This window comes from Gossypium hirsutum, chromosome A10, assembly GCF_007990345.1.
Source record: "Gossypium hirsutum isolate 1008001.06 chromosome A10, Gossypium_hirsutum_v2.1, whole genome shotgun sequence".
In the NCBI taxonomy this organism is placed as follows: domain Eukaryota; kingdom Viridiplantae; phylum Streptophyta; class Magnoliopsida; order Malvales; family Malvaceae; genus Gossypium; species Gossypium hirsutum.
The window spans coordinates 25,727,370-25,733,186 of NC_053433.1; the positions used below are offsets into that span (position 1 = coordinate 25,727,370).

General features: G+C 40.5%; 1 non-coding gene across 1 annotated transcript; it reads left to right on the plus strand.

Annotated features, from left to right (window-relative positions):
* The first annotated feature begins 5,299 nt into the window (after positions 1–5,299).
* LOC121209286 (small nucleolar RNA R71) lies at positions 5,300–5,406 on the plus strand. The gene has a single exon (XR_005904400.1). It is a non-coding gene; the product is annotated as a small nucleolar RNA R71 (small nucleolar RNA).
* The last annotated feature ends 411 nt before the right edge of the window (positions 5,407–5,817 follow it).

Consider the following 5,817-nt stretch of genomic DNA (forward strand, 5'->3'; position numbering starts at 1 on the left):
TCATTTTGACATATCAACTCAAATGGTGTGGTCTTCACATGCATAATCAAGCAAGTTCTAGAATAACAATTCAATACTGACGCACTCAAAGCAGCAATAAAAGTGAGCATGAAAGAAATGATAGATGCTCTAAAAGCTCAAAGTCTCACAAAAATTATGGCTTTTTGATGTTTAAACCTGTGAATTTCAACTCAAGATAATACCTAAACTTGGGAAAAACAACCTAAAAGTTTTTAATTCTTCAAAAATCAACTTATCATGCTTGATTCCCTAATGTCTTAAAGTTTAAATACTCAATGCATAAATGTCTATGATTTAATTCAAGACATATCAATAAAAATCATAAATTAATTAAAATTCATTCTAATAGTAATATGAGTAATTCACGTGAGAATAAGACAATATTCAGGGGTTTCTAATGGTGATATAAAAGACCCCCCCCACACTTAAGATGTACATTGCCCTCAATGTACAAAGATAGATATTTGAAAAAGACAGATATATATAATCATAAGATAGGGAGAGAAGTGAAACTTCCTGAATGATGAATGAATTCCTCGAACTAGAGTTTTGGAGAGTAATCGGCGTGAGAGTGGAGGAGGATACTCTAGTGGTGGTAGAGGTTCATTAGTCCATAAGTCTTGCGCCAAAAGAATATTATATCTGGTGGTAGCTATGGTCGTGGTCGAGCAGGACATGATAATCGTGGAGAACCTTTCCCGGTGGAGTTTTTAGTTCCTATGTGATGATGAGCTTAGGAGTTCTTTATAACTGTGATAGAATCAGAAACTTTTTAGGGAATATATAAGGAAGACTAAGTACTCATAATGAATTAGCCGAAATTAAAAATTGTAAAATAGTAATTATAAAACCTAATAAAAATAAGGTGAATGAAAAAAAAATAGTTTTAAAATAAAATAAAATTAAAAACATAAAATAAAAAATAAAAAATTTTAAACATCTTCATTGCTAGATGGTTCGCGAGGTGGGGGTGGCAATGAGATGTGGAAGTGCTGACAAATCTGCTGTAGAGTAGCATCAATGTTATCGAAGCGCTGAAAACACTGTTGCTCGAACCGGGTAAGGCGCTCAGAGATGTCAGTGTATGAAGCTTTCGCATGAACTGGATGAGAAGGAGGTGGTGGCTAAGACAGTGGGTGTTTGTGACGTGGAGGGACATCATCAGTAATGTCCTCGGAGGCTTCCTCCACGGTGGATTGGGCGAGACGATACTGAGGAGGGAAGGTGCCACCTCGTTTCTCGATCATCTTCATACTTAGCATGCTCGAGATGCCCTGTGGGGACATCTGGCATATGAGAGTGAGGGAGGATGATTGGGCTGCTGTGTTGAGGAGCCCGAAGTGCCGAGCCAACCGCGTCACATAGGGCCCAATGGAGATGACCCCTTTCGTATACCGCTCCGTCTAATGTTGAATGGCGAGGGCAATAAAATAAGCAAGGTTTATGACGTGCCCATGCGACATACACCATAGAAAGTAGGCATCGTGAGTGTTGATGACGACAGTGCTCTCTCGCTTTCCTGTTAACGTGTGAGCCAAAATGGCATGTAAGTACCTCAGAGATGGAGGGAGAGCCGATGCCTTGGAGCGGCTAGGATTGTAGGAGGCAGCGCCGGGGGTGAGGGCGTTCCAACACCGTAAAGGAGAGTTATGGATGTGGTGATTGAGAGTGTGGAGTTCATTCTCCTTCATGAACTCCTCAGTTTGAAGGCCCAGTGCGGTCCGAACTCTAGGACGTTCAACTGGCGGCTAGACCGCCGAGGTGAAATTGGATTGTTCCCTGGTCATCAAAGCGGGCCATCATGGTCTGAAGATGGAACGTTGAGCAGAGTTCCATCGTGAGTTTGAGATATGTCAGCTCGATAATCTCAAAGAAAAGCCCCCAAGGATCGGTGGTGAGGAGGGCCCAAATTGCATCCACGAGTTGGATTTGTTCTAACGCGGCCCAGTCTATACAGCGACCCACTTCCAAGGGTCGAGCCCGTAGAATCTGGAAAAGTTCTTCTTGGGGCCCAATGAGGAACTGCAGGAAAGGGTGACAAATTTCAGCGGTAGGACCCGAGGAAGATGACGCTCCATTCCTTTTCTTCAAAGTAGGGATGGCGGCTTTCTTTCCTCGTGAAGATGGCATGGTATACCTGCAAGCAAAACCATTATTTCTTCATGATGAATGTTCAAGGTAAGACGAAAACAAATTCAAAAAGGCAGAAGTCATAAATTAAGACAAATAATCTCAGTCACAACTACTAGCAAACTTAATAAAAAAACAATTAATTTTATGGTGTATCATTAGCATGATAATAGTATGAGTTTCATAAAAAATGGCAAATAATGCTATGTAGCATATTTTATTGATGGAAAATGTCAACCTAAGAGGTATGAGTATTTCTATTATCCTAATCACAAATATTCACTTTAGACTAGTCAAATGAAGCAGGTAGATCATGCAATGAGTAAGAACTTCAACATGAAAAAGATGGTAACTACTCTAGACACGTCATTTGAGTGATAGAAAGATGAAAATAACATGAAAAATGCAGATTACTATGATAAATAGCATTAGAAATCAGTAAAATAAAAGAAAAAGAAGTAAACAAACGCTAGAAAGAGGAGAATGAACGTAAAAAATGGGGTTGGAAGCGGCGCACGGGCATGGTAGAGAGGCCGTGTGGACTTGCAGGGGCTAAGGTTAGGGATTTTGGGTAAAGAAGATGATGAATAGTGAATGGTATTTATAGATTTTGGGGACACACGGCCAGGGGACACGCCCGTGTTCCCTAATTTCAGCCCGTGTGTTTCGCGTTTTTTCGAATTTCGGTGTGTTTGACAATTTCCCCACTCCTGTGTACCTTGGGCGTGTTGGTGCACACAGCTGTGTCACACGGCCGTGTCTGTCTTTGTTTGCTTCTTCCACGCCCGTGTATGAAGGTCCACACCGGTGTTGTTTTGGCAGGTTTGCCCACGGTTTCTTGGCATGGGCGTGTCCCACGCCCGTGTTAATTTGATAGGTTCGGCCATGGTTTCAAGGCACGAGCGTGTCGGACACCCGTGTTGTTTTGGCAGGTTCACCCACGACCATGTAGCACGGCTGTGGCAATTTATCGTAGCCCGTGCTGGGGAAAATCTTTCCCCTGTTTCCACACCGTCCTAAACACACTCGTGTGCTTGGTCGTGTATGTGTGGTAAACCTGTATTCAAGAGCTCTATTAGTTAGGTACTTAAATTTAAAGAAGTTAATACAGTTAGTGCTTGGGTTGCCTCCCGAGAAGCACTTATTTATAGTCTAAGCTCGACTTACCTCTCCATTGAATGGTCATGGTGGTTCAAGGAGTTTATACTCCTCATTCCTGCTGTGAATCTCATCAAAATAAGGTTTTAGGCGGGTATTTTTACCTTAAAAGTGCCGAACTTGGGATGACTTACCTCGACTGTACTGAATGGGAAAATGCTAAGTACAGTAAGAGGGATTTCTTTATTCGGTTCGGTAGTGACAATGTGAGGATCGACAACATCTAATAAAACTTTATCTCTAACCTTAAGTTGATTTGGAAAGATATTGAGCTTGTTCTAGCGTAATTTTGGTTTATCGTGTATTCTCAGTTTATGTGTCTGCCATTCATCTAGCTCCTCGATTTGTAGCCTTCGTTCTTCATGAATAGGTCCTCTACTATTGCTTGAAAATGACTCATGTACTTCCTTCAAACTCATTTCCTGCAAAGTAGGTTGCACCATATTGTCAGTTTTAGTAGAATGGTTTAGACAATCACCTTCAATTTTCTATGTGTTGCCGGAATTGAGAGCTTGAAGGGTAATTGTCTCGTCTCCCACACGAAGTGTGAGCGCACCTGTCCAACATCAATAATCGCTCTAGGAGATGCTAAAAAGGGCCTTCCCAAAATTAAAGGAACATTACTATCCTCTTCTATGTCTAAAATAACAAAATCAATTGGGAAAATAAATTTGTCAATTTTAACGAGTACGTCTTCAATAATACCCCTAGGAAATCTAACAGTTTTATCTGCTAATTGAATGCTCATCCTAGTTCGTTTGGGTTTCCCTAGACCTAGTTGCTTAAACAATTTGTAAGGCATAACATTGATACTAGCCCCTAGATCAACCAACGCATTATTAACATCTAAACTACCAATTAAAAAAGGAATCGTAAAACTCCCTGGATCTTTTAGTTTGTTGGGTAGCTTATTCTGAAGAATGGTTGAGCAAATCGTGTTCAGCTCCACATACAACCTTTCATCTAACTTTCGTTTATTTGTTAGAAGCTCCTTTAAAAATTTGACTGCGTTCGGCATCTGCGAAAGTGCTTCAATAAACGGTAGGTTACTATGTAGTTTCTTTAAAAGTTTAAGGAATATACCAAATTATTCGTCTGAGCGGTCTTTCCTTGTCGCATTAGGGTATGACACACGAGGTTTATATTCTATACTTACCAATTTTTGTTCGTTTTGGCCTACCTCATTCTTACCTTCGCTTACCACCAGTTATGGCCTTGGTTTTGCCACTAACCCTTCCTTATCTTGAATGACAATTGCGTTGAATTACTCCCTTGGGTTAGAGTGAGTGTTGTTTGGCAGGCTACCTTGTGGTCGTTCGAAAATCAACTTGGCGAGCTGTCCAATTTGAGTTTCGAGCCCCTGGATTGATGCTTGTTGATTTTTGAGTGCCGTCTTGGTATTCTAAAAATGAGTCTTTGACACCGAGATGAATTTGGTTAGCATCTCCTCAAGGTTCGACTTTTTTTTTGCTAGTATGGTGGTTATTGAAATCTTGGAGGGGGTGGTGGTTTCTGATTTCCTTGGCCTCCCCATGAAAAATTTGGATGATTTCTCCAACCTGCATTATAAGTGTTACTAAATGGGTTATTTTGGGATCTAGAGTTATTGTTACCCATATATTGGACTTGTTCCTCCTCGATGCTGGGGTTGAAAGGTTGATGTTCTATGCATGCTCCTCCTCTATTCGTATTGCACCTTATTACTGGATGTACCTGAGTAGAACCACACAAACTGTCAATCTTTTTATTTCAGAGTTCTACTTGGTTAGATAGCATAGTAACCGTGTCGAGGTTGAAAACACCGGCTACTTTCGTTGACTTTGTTCTCATAACTTGCCACTGATAGTTATTAAGTGACATCTTCTCAATAAATTCGTAAGCCGCCTCAGGTGTCTTATTATTGATAGTTCCTCTAGCAGCTGCATCAATCATCTGCCAAGTTGAAGGATTCAGGCCATTATGAAACGTTTGGACCTGTAGCCAGAGTGGTAACCCATGGTGAGGGCATCTTTACAAAAGGTCCTTATATCTCTCCTATGCATCGTAGAGTGTTTCTAAATCCATCTGCATAAAAGAAAAGATATCATTACGTAATTTAGCTATTTTAGCTGGTGAAAAATATTTTAGTAAAAATATTTCGGTCATTTGTTCCCAAGTAGTGATTGACCCTCGTGGTAATGAATTCAACCACTGTTTAGCTTTGTTTCTTAATGAAAAAGGGAATAACTGAAGGCGAATGGCGTCATTAGAAACGCCATTAATTTTAAATGTATCGCATAGTTCTAAAAAGTTTTCTAAGTGAGCATTGGGATCTTCGTCCTGCAAACCATCAAACTGAACAAATTGATGTATCATTTGAATTGTGTTAGGTTTCAGTTCAAAAGTATTTGCAGCTACAGCAGGTCTAACTATGCTCGATTCAGTTCCTATTAAATTAGGTTTAGCATAATCATACATAGTGCGCGGAGCAGGATTTTGATTAACAGCAATCACAGGAGGTAGTGGATT